This window comes from Macaca thibetana, chromosome 12 (genome assembly GCF_024542745.1).
Source record: "Macaca thibetana thibetana isolate TM-01 chromosome 12, ASM2454274v1, whole genome shotgun sequence".
In the NCBI taxonomy this organism is placed as follows: Eukaryota; Metazoa; Chordata; class Mammalia; order Primates; family Cercopithecidae; genus Macaca; species Macaca thibetana.
This window is the reverse complement of record NC_065589.1, coordinates 56,419,540-56,435,554: the sequence shown is the minus strand read 5'-3', so window position 1 is coordinate 56,435,554 and position 16,015 is coordinate 56,419,540. Positions and strand designations below refer to the sequence as shown.

The 16,015-nt window shown below is 36.4% G+C and overlaps 1 long non-coding RNA gene across 2 annotated transcripts in view; it reads right to left on the bottom strand.

The window, feature by feature from the left end:
* The window catches only part of LOC126932674 (uncharacterized), a 62,824-nt gene extending 46,844 nt beyond the window's left edge, over window positions 1-15,980 (bottom strand). For both annotated transcript variants that reach the window (XR_007718275.1, XR_007718276.1), the window contains exon 1: window positions 15,608-15,980. This is a non-coding gene — a long non-coding RNA (uncharacterized LOC126932674). The remainder of the gene's footprint in view (window positions 1-15,607) is intronic.
* Between the last annotated feature and the right edge of the window lie 35 nt (window positions 15,981-16,015).

The window sequence follows — 16,015 nt, the reverse complement described above, 5'->3', positions numbered from 1 at the left end:
TCTTCCCTCACTCATTTCCATCAAAGGAATTCATCTTTCTCCTCTATCCTGAATATTTTTCAGAAGCTCTCTCCATTAAACAAAATCCAAGAAGGCAAGCTATTAGCAAGCAACATCTCCTTTCTATCAAGTAATAAAAATTTGTCTTGAGAAAGAAGACAAAATTTTCTACCAGTAATGAAGGGGAGTATAAACATCAGAGGAACAAAATTCAATGTATCAAAAAATGATCATATTCAGTGGTATGTTAACCAACGAGTTCTGTGGGAAAGAGGAGGGAAAAATAACTCTAATTTGTAGGATTTGCCTGTTTCCATGTTGTAAATGTTCCCATTGCAGTTGATTTCAAGCTAACCATTTGACATCACTGAGCACAGAGTTGGAAAGAGATGTGCAGTAGCACATAATTATGTAATATTTCTACTACACAGATACAATAGACATAACCTCAAGAGCATGGATAATGCTGATATGCATTACCTTTGTTAACAATACAAATTATTTTCTTGTACATTTGAATAATTTAGTTTTTTAATAATGGCTTTTTCATGGCTGGGGCACACAATTTCTGAAAATTTATCAATCCACTTTTATGAACCAATACTAGCTACAAAAAATGTCAAAAGTCAAATAGTAAGCTGCAGTACAACACTGATCTTAACCACACAATGAAAGACCACAAGCATGACTTTGATAAGAACACTTGCTATGCTCTGAATGTCTGTATTCCTCCAAAATACAGACATTTAAACCCCAAGCTGATGGTATTTAGAGGTTGGGCCTTTGGGCAGTAATTAAGTCATGAGGTCTCTGCCATCATGAATGGGATTAATGCCCTTATAAAAGAGACTTCACAGAGTTGTCTGGCCCTTCCATCTCTTTTGCAATGTAAGGACACAGCATTGTGTCTTCTGCCATGTGAGGACACAACAACAAGGCACCATCTTGGAAGCAAAGAGCAAATTCTTACCAGAGGCTGGTGCCTTGACCTTGGACTTCCCAGCCTCCAGAACTGTGAGAAATAAATTTATGTTATAGTCTATTATTTATAAATTACCTGTCTATGGTGTTTTGTTACAGCAGCAGCAATAGACTAAGACTACCTATGTAATGAAAATTGGCTCTGCCTCTGCAAACAAGGGAAGTAGACCTAAAGTTTTTTTTTTACCTCTTCAGGACAGACAGACAAACCTGGCCTGCTCAAATGAGAACAGTCACCCAGGCTATGAGATCAACTCGTTGCTTACCATTTATAACAGCTGCACTTAAACTTGTTCTCATGACCATTTTTTCTGAACTCTTAAAAATATTGGGAAACCAAAGAGCTTCTGTTTATGAGAGTTAATCTCTCAATCCTTGCCATATTAGAAATTAATTCTGAAAAGTTTCATTAATATCCATTTTAAAGTAACAATAGTAAACCTATTAAATAGGTTGACATGTTTAGTATACTTCTATTTACATAATAGCATATCTTATGAAAAATAACTATATTTTCCAGAAAAGTAAAGTAATAAGAAAGGTAACATTGTTTCACAACTTTTCAAATCTCTTTAATGTCTCTCTTAATAGAAAACAGCTGGAAAATGGATTAAGATAGTCTAATAGTCCATGAGGATCTGAATATTGTCCACAACCACTCAAGTGAAATTAGAAGTGGATCTTCCCCTATTCAAGCCTTCAGATAAGATCACAGCCCTGGCAACCCCTTGATTGCAGCCAGAAGTCACAGTAAGCCAAGACCAGATTTCTTTTTTCTTTTTTTCTTCTTTTGAGATGCAGTCTTTCTCTGTCACCCAAGCTGGAGTGCAGTGGCGCAATCTCAGCTCACTGCAAGCTCCACCTCCCGGATTCACACCATTCTCCTGCCTCAGACTCACGAGTAGCTGGGACTACAGGTATGCGCCACCACACCCGGCTAATATATGTGTGTGTGTGTGTGTGTGTGTGTGTGTGTGTGTGTGTGTGTGTGTGTGTGTGTTTTAGTAGAGACGAGGTTTCATCATGTTAGCCAGGATTGTCTCGATCTCCTGACCTCGTGATCCGCCTGCCTCTGCCTCCCAAAGTGCTGGGATTACAGGCATGAGCCACCGCACCCAGCCAGACCAGATTTCTAACAGACAAAAAGTATGAGATGATAGATGTTTGTTGTTTTAAACCAATGAGTTTCCGGGAATTCATTACATTGCCATTGAGAACTAATACAAAAGGAATAGTTGCTCAACACTCATTTATTCAATGAATGTATGGATTGAATGTGTGTGTACCAGTTACTATAAGAGGAGAGGAGAAGCAGATGTGACTCTGACATGGGCCCTCGACCCTTGAGGAACCAGTCTGATGAGGGAGATAAATAGGAAAATAGATGGCATACAATACCTATAATGCAAATATAGGAACAAATTATGTGAGACTATAAAAAGCAAAATAACTAACGCTATTTGAGAAGGCTTCACTACCATTTGGAATAGCTCATAAAGGTTGAGCACATTTAAGACTCTGGCAAGTGGCACTGATTCAATAGGAGCTGCTACTTCAGGAATCAAACCAAGGAGTCTACATGTAATCATTTCTGAACCACCTACATGCAGTTATTAAATAAAGCCATGAGAGGAAATAAGATTTCTTCAGGAAAAAAAAATATGGATAAAACCCAAAACTTAAGACTCAGGCAGGTAAAATATGAGAAGACAATACTTGATTGATTTGATAATAAATATGATGTCATGCAGTGTTTGCCAGAGACGACTTTGAGGGGAAAAAAAAAAGGCAATTGAAAAATCTTGCTGAAGGAGATCATTTTAAGAATTGTTTAAATTATGTATAGAAAATGTTTGGCCATACAAATAAGAAAGAAAATTACTCCCCACTCCCTTTGGTAAAAACGATGAATCACAGTTCCTACATAGTAAAAATGATGTTTTTAATATTAAGAAATTTAACATCTGAAATAAGCAAAATTGACTGTTATGTCTTACTAATATCTCAAGTTAATATCGTATGCAAAAACTGGAGTTTTTTTTTAATAAATTAACTTTATGGACAGAAAAATACATACTTTTGTAAGTTAATTTAAAACTACAAAACAAAAATTTTTGCAGTTATAAGTTAATCACTTTTTTAAAAAAACAATTTCCCTAAGGTATATCAAGCAGAGTATCAAGAAGAAAGTTGATAAATACTGGTCAAACTGAAAACCAAACACTAGTAAAGTCTGTGCTACCTAATGATTTAAAAACCTGGACTTTGAAGTAGGAAGAGGGTCCTGGCTCTTCTACTTAAAAAGTGAGTCTAGACAATTAATGTAAGCCTCAGTTTTCTAACAAAAACAGAGATTATCATAACTACACCATCAAAACCAGGTTTTCGGAACTCATATTAGGTAAGACGTGTGAATACACCTTGAAACATTTAACTCATTATATGATTCTTGTAGTTATCCAGGAAAAGATATCACAAATAGACATTAAAACTATTTTTCATATTACAGCAATTTAAAAACTTCCTTCTATTTAACCGACAAAAAGTGTATCTTGATTTTTAGCCTTGACATATGGCAGTAAAACACGAATTACAAATTGGATTTGCACATAAATGTCAGAAAAACTTCCCTGATTTTTCATCGGAAATGTATTCCATTTGGAGGATCTGTTACATTTCCATAGGAAGTTAATAACTTGATCAAAGCCATGAAATAAAGTTTGCTGCATTTATTTAGTCTCCTTTTACACAATGGCTTTTCCAAATCTGTATGTGCTACTTTTGCCCCACAATGTGAAAAGGAGACCATTAACTGCAGGATACCATTTGCTATGTAGATTTTCGGGTCTTGTTTGCACTTGATATTTGAATTAATATATCCCAGTTCTCCCTCCAATTTACTTGTACGTTTATTGTAGCTGGTTAAAAGAAAAAAAAAACTGCAGGTAAGTCAGGTAATAAACTGTGAGTCAGCAGGCCATTTATCTTCTGTAATAAATAGGAGTCAGAAAGTCGCACAGAAAATTGGGCTATATTATTCAATAAGGCATTCGGTCATGAATCAACGTGTTACTTCCTCCACACCATTCTGCAGGCCTCAATGAAGTAACAAAAATGTTTTTCCTCTAATAAAAGTAGTATATTCCTTTTTTAAAAAGTCCTTTTCTCACAAGAACACATAGAAAAGGATATATTTAAATACATCAAAAACACCAATTAGGATGATTTTCTCTAGCAGTACTCAATAGGAGATGAAAGGAAAGGAGAGAAAAGGTACTGTGGAAAGATAGATCAAAAGGAGGGAAAGATGATTTTACATGGGCTCAGAATGCATCCCAGTAAGTTCATAAGTTACTACAATCCCTGCCCCCTTACTTTTAGTCAATGACCACTTCAAAAAATAAAAACAGTCAACTGTTGACAGAAACTCACCTCTGCTTATATCTACCTACAAATATCTATATTTTTGTCAATTCATACTCTATTTCCTCTTATCTCACAGAGACTGGTACTTTCTCCACTTTCCAAAGGAGAACACCTCTCTCTATGTTCTCTATCTTTTCTTTCACCTCCCTGATTGTGCTTTGTCAATAATTCAGTTACAATTTCTGCATCTAGGATGCCTTCAACCTCTCAATCTATAAACACATTCAAGCTTCCCCACCATCTTAAATGTATCTTTTCCTACTTTTTGTCATTCCCACAATCTACTTTGTTTAACTGCCAATATCCTTAAGTCATTTATATTTACTGTTCCCACATTCTATTTGATTTATCTAGCCATTATAATACGGCTTCCATCACCACCAACTCCAATCAAGTTGATCTCATTTAAGCCACCAGTGTCCTTCTAACCACACCCAAAGGGCTTCTTCAGTTGTATCAAGATCATTTTCCTGCAGCATTCGACACCATTTCTCTTCTGAAAACTCTTTCTTCTTCGTTTTCTCAACACAACTCTCTTTCCTTATCTCCCTTCTACTCCTTGTCTTTTCTTCTTCAGTGTCTTCGTGTTAATTATTTATTACTGTGTAACAAATTATCCTAAGACTTAGTGGCTTGACACAAAAAGAATCAAATACCTAGGAATACAGCTAACCAGAGAGGTAAAGGGTCTGTACAATAAAAATTATAAAACACTGCTCAAAGAAATCAGATGTGATACAAATATATGAGAAAACATTCCACACTCATGGATAGGAAGAATCACTATCATCAAAATGTCCATACTGCACAAGCCAATATATAGATGCAATGCTATTCCTATTAAACTACCAATGACATTCGTCATGGAACTAGAAAAAAACTATTTTAAAATTCATATGAAATCAAAAAAGGGCCAAAATAGCCAAGGCAATCCTAAGCAAAAAGAACAAAGCTGGAAGCATCATGTTATCCAATTTCAAACTATACTACAAGGCTACAGTAACCAAAACAGCATGGTACTTGTACAAAAACAGACACACAGACCAATGGAATAGAATGAAGAGCCCAGAAATAAGCGTGCATGCCTACAACCATCTGATCTTCAACAAAGCTGACAAAAACAAGCAATGGGGAAAGGATTTCCTATTCAATAAATGGTGCTGGGATAGCTGGCTAGCTATATGCAGAAGATTAAAACTGGACCACCTCCTTACACCATATATAAAAATTAACTCATGATGAATTAAAGACTTAAATGTAAAACCCAAAACTATAAAAACCCAAGGAGACAACAGCATTAGTCTGTTCTCATGCTGCTAATAAAGACAGTTTATAAAGGAAGTTTATAAAGGAAAGAGGTTTAATTGACCCACAGTTCCACATGGCTGGGGAGGACTCACAATCATGGTAGAAGATGAATGAAGAGCAAAGTCACATTTTATATGGCAGCAGGCAAGACAGCTTGTGCAGGGGAACTCCCCTTTGTAAAACCATCACGTGAGACTTATTCACTACCATGAGAACAGTATGGGCTAAACCATCCCCATGATTCAATTATCTCCATTTGGCCCCGCCCTTGACATGTGGCTATTATTATAATTCAAGGTGAGATTTGGGTGGGGACACAGCCAAACCATATCAACAACCTAGGCAATACTGCTTTGGACATAGGACCTGCAAAGATTTCATGACAAAGACATCAAAAGCAATTGCAACAAAAGCAAAAATTGACAAATGGGATCCAATTAAACTTAAGAGCTTCTTCACAGCAAAATAAACTATACACAGAGTAAACAGAGAACCTACAGAATGGGTGAAAATATTTATAAACTATGCATTTGACATAAGTCTAATAGTCAGCATCTATAAGGAACTTAAACAAATTTACAAGCAAAAACAACCACATTAAAAAATGGACAAAGGACATGAGCAGACACTTTTGAAAATAAGACATACATGTGGCAAACAAGCACATGAACAAAGCTCAACATCACTGATCATTAGGGAAGTGCAAATCAAACCCACAATGAGGTACCATCTCACACCAGTCAGAAGGGCTTTTATTAAAAAGTCAGAAAAAAATGCTGGTGAAGTTGCAGAGAAAAGGAAATGTGTATACACTGTTGGTGGGAGTGTAAATTAGTTCCATTGTGGAAAGCAGTGTGATGACTCCTCAAAGAGCTAAAAGCAGAACTATCATTCAACCCAGCAATCCCATTACTAGGTATATACCCAAAGGAATATAAATTGTTCCACCACAAAGACACACGCACGTGAATGTTCACTGAAGCACTGTTCACACTAGCAAAGACGAGGAATCAACCTAAAAGCCCATCAGCAGCAGACAGTATAAAGAACTTGTGGTACATACACACCATAGAATACTATGCAGACATAAAAAAGAACAAGATCATGTCCTTTACAGGAACATGGATGGAGCTGGAGGCCATTATGTTTAGCAAACTAATGTAGGAACAGTAAACCAGATACCACATGTTTTCACTTGTAAGTGGGAGCTAAATAATGAGAACCAATAGAAATAGAGGGTAACAACAGACACTGGGCCTACTTGAGATTGGAGGGTAGCAGGAGGGAGATAATCCGGAAAAGTAACTATCAGATACTATGCTTAGTACCTGGATGACAAAAAATCTATACATCAAACCCTCATGACACGAGTTTACCTGTATAACAAACCTGCCCATGTACCCCTAAACCTAAATAAAAGTTAAAATAATTTAACAGGGCTAGGTGCCATGGCTCATGCCTGCAATCTCAGCACTTTGGGAAGCCGAGGTGGGTGGATTACCTGAGGTCAAAAGTTCAAGAACAGCTTGGCCAACATGGCGAAACCCCGTCTCTACTAAAAATATAAAAATTAGCTGGGCTTGGTGGCTCAAGCCTTTAATCCCAGCTACTCTGGAGGCTGAGGCAAGAGAACCACTTGAACACGGGAGGTAGAGGTTGCAGTGAATGGAGATTGCACCACTGCACTCCAGCCTGGGCAACAAGCACAAAACTCCATCTCAAAAAATAATAGTAATAACAATTAAATAGACAATAACTTAGTAGCTTGAAACAGCAAACATTAATTATCTCAAAGTTTCTGTTGGTCAGGAATTTAGAAATGTCTTGGGGGAAAGGGAAAACACCCTTCTGGCTTAGAGTCTGTCTTGAGGTTACAGTCAGATAATGTCTGGGGCCATAATAATCTAAAGCCTTCAGTGGGGCTAGAGGATTCATTTTCACAATGGTTCACCCATGTGGCTGTTGGTAAAGGTCTTAGTCTGTCACTAGCTTTTTACAGATGTCTCAGTTCCTCACTGGCTCTTAGCAAGAAGCCCTGGCTCCTCACCACATGGATCTCTTCACAGGCTGCTTGAGTATTTTCACAACATGACAAATAGATTTCACCAGATTGAACAATGAGGGAGAGGGAGACAGAGAGAGCGAGAGAGAGACAGAGAAAGCAAGCAAGCGAGTGAGAGACAGAGAAAGCTACAGTACTTTTTATGCCATAGAAATTATACACTGTTACTTCTGCTTTAATTGTATTTATTGGGAGTAAGCCATTAAATCCAGCCCAACACTAAAAAGGAGAATTAAGCTCCACCTCTTAAGAGTATCAATTAATTTATGAACGTATTTTATACTACCACAAACTTCTACATTTTATTTCCTGAATGTTGCTGTTACTTAAGGGTCTTACCTCTGTCCTCTTATCATCTTATACACCTTTCCTGGGTGTTCTCAACTATTCCCATTGTTTCAATTGTCATCTATATTATAGATGAATCTAAAATCAGTTTCTAGCCTCGATCCCTTTCCCAAACCCGTATTTGTATTTTCAACTGCTTATCCTACATCTTCACCTAGAAAGCCAGTACAACCTGTCCAAAACTAAACTTCTGTTTTTCTTCTCCTTTGCTCCAATTTGGCTCTTTATATCTTCAACCCAATTACCCATGTTAGAAAACATGAATCATCTTCAATTCCTACTTCTCCTTCTTACCTCTCATATCCCTTGATATGGATTTATCCCTACTGTTTATGTCTTCTAAATAACTCTCAATTTATTTTCTTCTCATCATCATTACCATCTTCGTACACGCTGTCATCATTCCTCTCCAACTCTACTGCAGTAGCCTAATAATTGATTTTCCTGTCTCGTCTCTCCCCATTCTAATTTATTTTGTCAGATTTCTCTTGGCTAAAATATAGATCTGAGATCATATATCTCTATAAAAACCTTGAATAGCCCACCAATAACCAGTTTAAAGAGTCCAAGCTCTTTAAAATGATATATAAGGCCCTTTAAAATCTGATCCTAATATGTTTTAGCTTCATCTCGTCAAATGTCTCGACAAATTTTCACCAAATCATTGTCATTCCCTGAAAATGCCATGTACTTTCACACATTCACATATTTGCACATGCTATTTCCTCTGCCTGCAATACCCACTACTCTCTGCTCTGCTAGGGAAACTCCTATTTCCAGAGTTCAAACAGCACCTCTTTCACGAAGCTCTCTCTGACTTCCCTAGGTGGGAAGTCATTTCATCCACTATGGTTCCACATTATCTTGCATATACTGATGGCATATCGTTGTTAACCTATACTTCGTGAATGATTTTAGGACTGATTCAGTTTCAAACATTTTGTCCTTTTGTCTTTGTATGAACATGAATAAATATTTCAGACTGTTTTCCACTATTTAATTCAGAAAATATAATTGCTAGTGACAACTGCTGGCCCCCTCTAGGACTTACAGAATAATCTGTTGCCGGAGAAGACCTGTCTCACAGAATTTTTGAAATCTATTCTCATTTTGTGTTGTTAATCTGCATCACTGAAGAAGACAAAGTGCTATTTCAAGTCCACAGCACACATAAATATATTAGGAACGTTTTCCTTTCCACATTGCGCACTTCGTATTCCCCACTATTACAAACCCACATTCCATGATAAGCAGCTGAGGTATCATCAGGTGAACTCAAAGAAAAGGTGCCTACAAACGTATGCATACACCTAGTTAAAGACATTTATCCTTATAAGCGCCATCTATTAATTTTGTTCCTTTATTGTATAATCTTAGACTTAGGGACAAATAGCACATCACTATTATTATCGGAAAAATCCCCAGAAGTATCAGAGTGATCATAACCTCTTGGCACAGAAGCTTTTGTTAAATTCATATTCAAAATATAAGATAAATACCAAAACTATATATACTCTTATAGCACAAATGGGGCAAGAACTCTCAGTCAGCTCTAGTTCTCAGCTATCTTCTTTATTTTTTCTTTTCCGAGACCGAGTCTCTCTCCTTGCGCAGGCTGGAGTGCAGTGGTGCAATCTCCGATCACTGCAACCTCCCGCTCCTAGCTAGCTCAAGCTATTCTCGTGCCTCAGTCTTCCAAGTAGCTGGGATTACAGGCATGTGCTGCCAGGCCTGGCTAATTTTTGTGGTTTTAGTAGAGACGGGGTATCGCCATGTTGCCCAAACTAGTCTCGAACTCCTGGCCTCAAGTGATTCACATTCGGCCCCGCAAAGTGCTGAGATTACAGGTGCGAGCCATTGCGCCCAGCAGCCATCACTCATTTTTAAAAGCACATTTATTGAGCTCTAAGACACAGGTTGCATTAGGCACCTGATGAGGGCCAAGGTTCCTGCTCCCATGAAGCTTATATTCTGGGACAAGAGACACCCAAGTAAGAAATGAAGACATAAAAACACAAAGTAATTACAAATTAAGATAAATCTACAATTAAAGGAGTGAAATATGTGATGGCATAGATATTAACTAGGGTCAGAGGGTAGAAGTTGTTTAGATGTAGTGGTCAGGGATAACTGTTTAGAAGAATTGCCACCTGAGCTGGTATCTGTAGGATGAAAATGAGCCAGCCACGTGGAGACCTGTAGGAAGAATATACCCAAAAAAGGAACAACAGCAACAATACCTTAAATACAATGTCATAATTACAAAAAAGACCCTTCAAAAATGCCAGTTATCAGCAGATGACAGTATCCACATATGTAAGAAAAGAAATATAGGTCAATAGAATTTGAAATATACACTCGTTTCAGATAGCCATGTCTTAAATTGGATGTCCAGTATGATTCATCCTAATTTGGAATAAGTAAGTAGCCGTATTTTTTAAGCCAACTCAAAGCAAAATTACCAGGCCCTGTTGATACTCTATTACCCGAAAGTTTCTTCTCCCTAGGGTCCCTGCCACAGTTGCCTCTTTTCACTTTCCTCCCTAAACTTATTTTTCTGTATTTACCTTTTAAACATTGTTCCTCACATTTTTATTCTTTTTTGACTCTCTACAATCTTTCTCAAAGTAATCCATTCCCATTGGCCCCCATGTTCTAAACTCTTCTGAGTTTACAAGTCAAATATATACCGTTGGATTTTGCCACATAAATGACCCACTAGGACCATAAATTCAGCAGAGCCAAAACTAGGTATGTTATTTCTTGCCCTGGCCACACATTCCAATCATGGCCTACGTAACCTCCCTAGCACCCACATTGATCGCTTGCCCATGCTTGCCACCTGGATCCTCTTCTACTTTCTGACTTCTTCCCCTCAGCTCCCACATTCAGTCACCCAATCTCTTGATTTTATATTCTCCATATTTACTGGAGTAAGCTCATTTAGAAATTAATGTATCAATGCTGAATTATTTGCTTCTTTACACTATGACCTGAATTATATAGTAGTATCCACTAATTATGTGTTTACATGTCCCAAGTACTCTAATAAGTGACTTACATGCATTGTATCATTTCATCCTTCCAATAGCCCTATGAGCTAGGAACAGTATTATTCCTCATATATAAGAAGAGTAAAGCTTACAGGTGTCCAACAATTTGCCTAAAGTCACTTATATAAGTGGAAGGGAAGAAATTTAACCCACATATTTTGACTCTAAAACATGACCTTTTATACAGTGTGCTATAAAAAAGAAATAGAAAATTAGCTTTCATAAGAAAAAATAAGAAACTAATTTGATAGTTCTTTTAGGAACAACTTTCCTACTTCAAAGGTTTTAAGATTCAAGGATAAATGACACTAAATCCAGCTATAAGGTAAGATGGTATTCAATCCATTAAAACAGTAGTTCTGAAATGTTTTCAGGTAGCAAATACCTGGAACTTGCAGTGTCATATGGGAAAATTTAAAATATATTAATAAACTTAATTTCACCAAAAAGACTGTAACATAAGACCATATTTTACATAAATGTCCCCACATTATTTTGAATACACAGGTTTTTCAGTCACATGAAATATATGATCCATTACTGTTTCTTTTTTTTTAAGTTGCTAGCTGAAAAACGCTAGCAATCTACTAATTTTTTAAGAATGACTATGAGGGAAAAAAGCTTAAAATTGAAAAAAATGCATATTTTTCTGTTAACTAGAAATACATCATCATTCAATTTAGTCGATCATCTTAGTCCAACCTACTGAACTCTTTCATATGAGCATAATTTGAGAACCACTGAAATAAACATTTATTAAGCACCTATATTTAAGAAAATATGCAATGTGTTATGGGAAAACAGAATAAAATATCGTCTCAGTTTACAAAGTTACTGAGAAGAAAAAAAATTCCTTACAGGGTTTTGATTTTGTCTTCTAAGACTATATAAATGTATGAAAAATGTTTATGCTTATTACAGGAAAATTAACTATTGTAGCTATAGAATAATCATCAATGCAAATTAAAACCTATATATATGTCTATGGGAGGTCTTCAAAGAAGTTACAAAATAGGGGGACACTATCAAATTCATATATTAGAAAATTTACTTTTGGAGTAATGTGTTGTGAAGAAATTATAATTGCTAGTGACAACTGCTGGCCCCCTCCAGGACTTCCAGAATAATCTGTTGCTGGAAAGACCTGTCTCACAGAATTTTGTATGTATTACCATACATACTGGTATGTAATACTGGTAATACCATACATTGAAGAAATTAGATCAAGAGAAACAAGAGGCACTTGCAATAGTCCAAGTAAAAATGGGGCCCTGAAATAGGATAGTGAAGTAGGAAGGAAATAATTTTCATACATAAGACTATGAAAAGTTCTAAGGCATATAAAATTAGCGAGGGAATATGAAGGTGGGGAATAGGAAAAGCTGGCCTAAAATGAGGAGTAAGAACTGAAATAACAGAAGATAAAAAGCAGATGTTATACGCTAAGGAAGATGTGGAATCCCTTATACTGCATTTAGAAAGACATAAAAAGCCATTAGAAAACTATTACTAGGGAAATGACATGGTTGATTTAAATCATTGTTAATAATTTCAGTGTCAATGAGGCAAAAAATATTTGGAAATCGTACATCTTGGTTTCTTGACAAATGCCATAATAACTATTATCATAATGGCACCAAGAAATATTTCAAATAGAAACAGAGAATTCACGCACTTAAGTCACCCACTTAAGAAAATTTTGTGTCAGTGTAGGCTGGAGTGAAAGTTTACAGTATTGAAATTCAAACTGACAAGGTAAAAGACATTTTATAAGCTTTACTGAAACATTGGCAAATCTTTTGTAATATCTTAATTCAGAGGGAAAAAAAGTATTAAAGGAGACTGACTACCTGTCAGAATTTTGAAGCATTCACTATTTAAATCAAAATACTTCCTAATATGTACTGCCTCAACCCATAAAACAGATCAACAATTTATATGGCAAAATTAGGCCTGTCCTTATGACAAAAATGTACTTAGACAAACTAGTAGTCTTGTCTCTGCCTACCACCCATAGCATAGTTTGGTCTGTTATTAATGAGGCTGTCTTAGTTTACTGGGGCTGCAATAACAAAGTACCACAGACTGGGTGGCTTAAAAAACAGAAATTTATTTTCTCATAGTTTTGGGGGCTACTACTCTGAGATCAAGGTGTCAGCAGGTTTGGTTTCTTCTGAGGCTTCTCTCTTGGCTTGCAGACATACCTTCTAGCTATGTCTTCAAATGTGTTTATGGAAATATTCCTCACAGAATCTATAGGAAGCTTGGAAAATCAGGCTTGGAAAACAAAAGAAGCAAGAAATAATAGCAAAGAATGAAGTAAGGACATGTATGGATCTTGCCACACTGGCCTGCCACCACTGGACTGGTAATACCATACATGCATTCTAATGCCCTGAAAAATTCCTACACTTTGAAAGGTAGTCTTTCTCATTTTCTTGAGATTAAAAGCCCTAGGCATAGGGCTTCCTTCTGTAAGAAGGGCTTCCTTCCTATACAGAAGGACATTAGAATGCTGGATAGCAAACAATAATTTCTATTCAGTACAAAATCTACTGCCTTAATCTATTACATCTGATACATTCCAATAGATGTAAAGATATCCAAATGGCTATATCCAAGGCAGTAAATTCACAGCCTGTCCACCAAATGAAAGCAGTCAGGTTTGGCAGTTTTTCTTTTAGGTCTTTTATGGTGGGTATTTACCTCAGGTTTAACACTGTTCCCACAACTTCCTAATGTATTTCACTCATCCTGACGCTCAAGTTTATAGCCCTGCTTTCTTGGGTATTTGAATTGTAACCCTTGGACTATGCCTTCTAAGCACTGTTTTGTGAAAGTTTCGTTTGAATTGTAAGGTCAATAAAAATATCAGTAGAAAACATAAAATTCCCAGCCCTGCTTCCATTTGCTATTTGAGATCAGGAAAAACCATTTACCTTATTTCAAAAACTAGTGAACTCAATGAGTTGGACTTCGTTATTTCTAAAATGTATGAAGAAATAATGTATGAGGGAGAGTGCTATGAGAGCATGTACTATATTCAGAAATGTGTATTTTCCATTTGAGGCAAGAAAGGATCTTTGTTCTCTACCAGGGCCACACTTCAGAGGAAAAAAACGAAAGCAAAGGTCACAAGGAGGCAGAGGAAGCTATGAATCATGAAAACTGGAGCCATTATCATAACATTATGAGATTCTAGATTTTTTGTAACTTCCCCGTATTTGTTACTTATAATTCATTTGCCTCATAATAATCAGTACAATTACTCAAAATCAAAGACCCAAAGGGTATCTTTGAGGCACTAAAAGTAGGAAGTTAAGACAACTACATTCCATATGCAAACAAAGTCTCAAAGGAGACGATCTCCAAATAATCAAATGTATTATAATACTAAGTAAAGAGGGAGCTGGCTGCATCCCTTCATCCTCTGACAAGAACCATGACAATAACAAAAAATAAAGATGAAAATATGTAAAAGAGGGGGGAACCCATTAACCTGTAATAGGAGCCCAAATGAAAAACATTGTGTCTACACACACCTATCATTCTCGACACAATTCTTTTTAGTAGCTATCACATTTCTTCTACACACACACGCACACACAACATACTTGGGGTTCCTTGACATTATCTTCCGTAGAAAATTACTAAGTAAATAATCAATTTGACTAAGTAGGGGGGCTTATCATTTTCTCCCTATTCGAATTAATGAAAAAGATAAAAAACTTTTATCTATAAAGATGATTCTTGGTTCCACAATGCTTCTTAACAGAAATAAAAAATAATCATTTTTAAAAATAACAGCTAAGCATTGTACATTTAAAAAAAAAACAGTATTTTGGTTTGTACAAGTATCAATGGGTCCCATTCATCATTTAAGTACCTTTTCAAACAGGATCTAAGTTTGTAATGTTAGGTAATAGGCATATAGGCTGAAGCTAGACTGCCAAGATTACAATTTCTGGCTCTGTACTTAGTATAACTTTGGGTATCTTTCTTCCTTTCTCTGCTTCATCTATAAAATGAAAACAGTAACAATTCCCACCTAAGTGTCGTTGTGATAACTAAATGAAATAGTGTGTGTAATGTGCCAAGCAATTTCTGGAGCTACCAAGTACTTTAAGTTCAAACTAAGTTTGGTTACTTTCACATTATAAAGGAATATTTAGGAATCACCTAGGCACTCTCCTAAAGTCTCAAAATAACTTTTTTTTTTTTTTTTTTTTTTTTCTTTAAACTTTAGTACTCAATTCCTGGTTTACCATCTTCAAAAAAAAACCAAAAAAAAACTGTATTAAAGCCCTACCCTTTCATCTATAAATTATAACTTTTTAAAAACATATTTCTTTTTTTTATTTTAAAATAAAAAATAAATAAATAAAATAAATAAATAAAACATAAGTCTCAAAATAACTTAATACAGTACTTCTAAGGGGTTCAAGTGCCTCCTTATCTGGGACGCCATCTCAGATGCTCTTCAAATGAAAGTTAACTTTTTCCATTTTTTTCATAATCCTTCACAGGAATCTGAAGTACACTGCACTCACGGGCCATTCAGCTCCGCCTCTCCAAGGAACAAGAAGGTAACTGAGTAACGTGGTCACGGAGCAACCCCGAGTCCCTGCGGCTGCTCAGTAGTCACTCAGGATGGGGATGGTACAGGGGACCATTAACTGAGCCGGCAGGAAAAGTTTCCAGTTGAGGCGACGATAGACAAGAGTTGCCCCATGGTAAGCGAAAGTTGACTGAGAGGAAGCACAAACGCATGGACTCAACCAGCTCGCCCAGATTCATCCTCAGGCCTGTTGCCATCTGGAAAGGGCCTATCGGATGC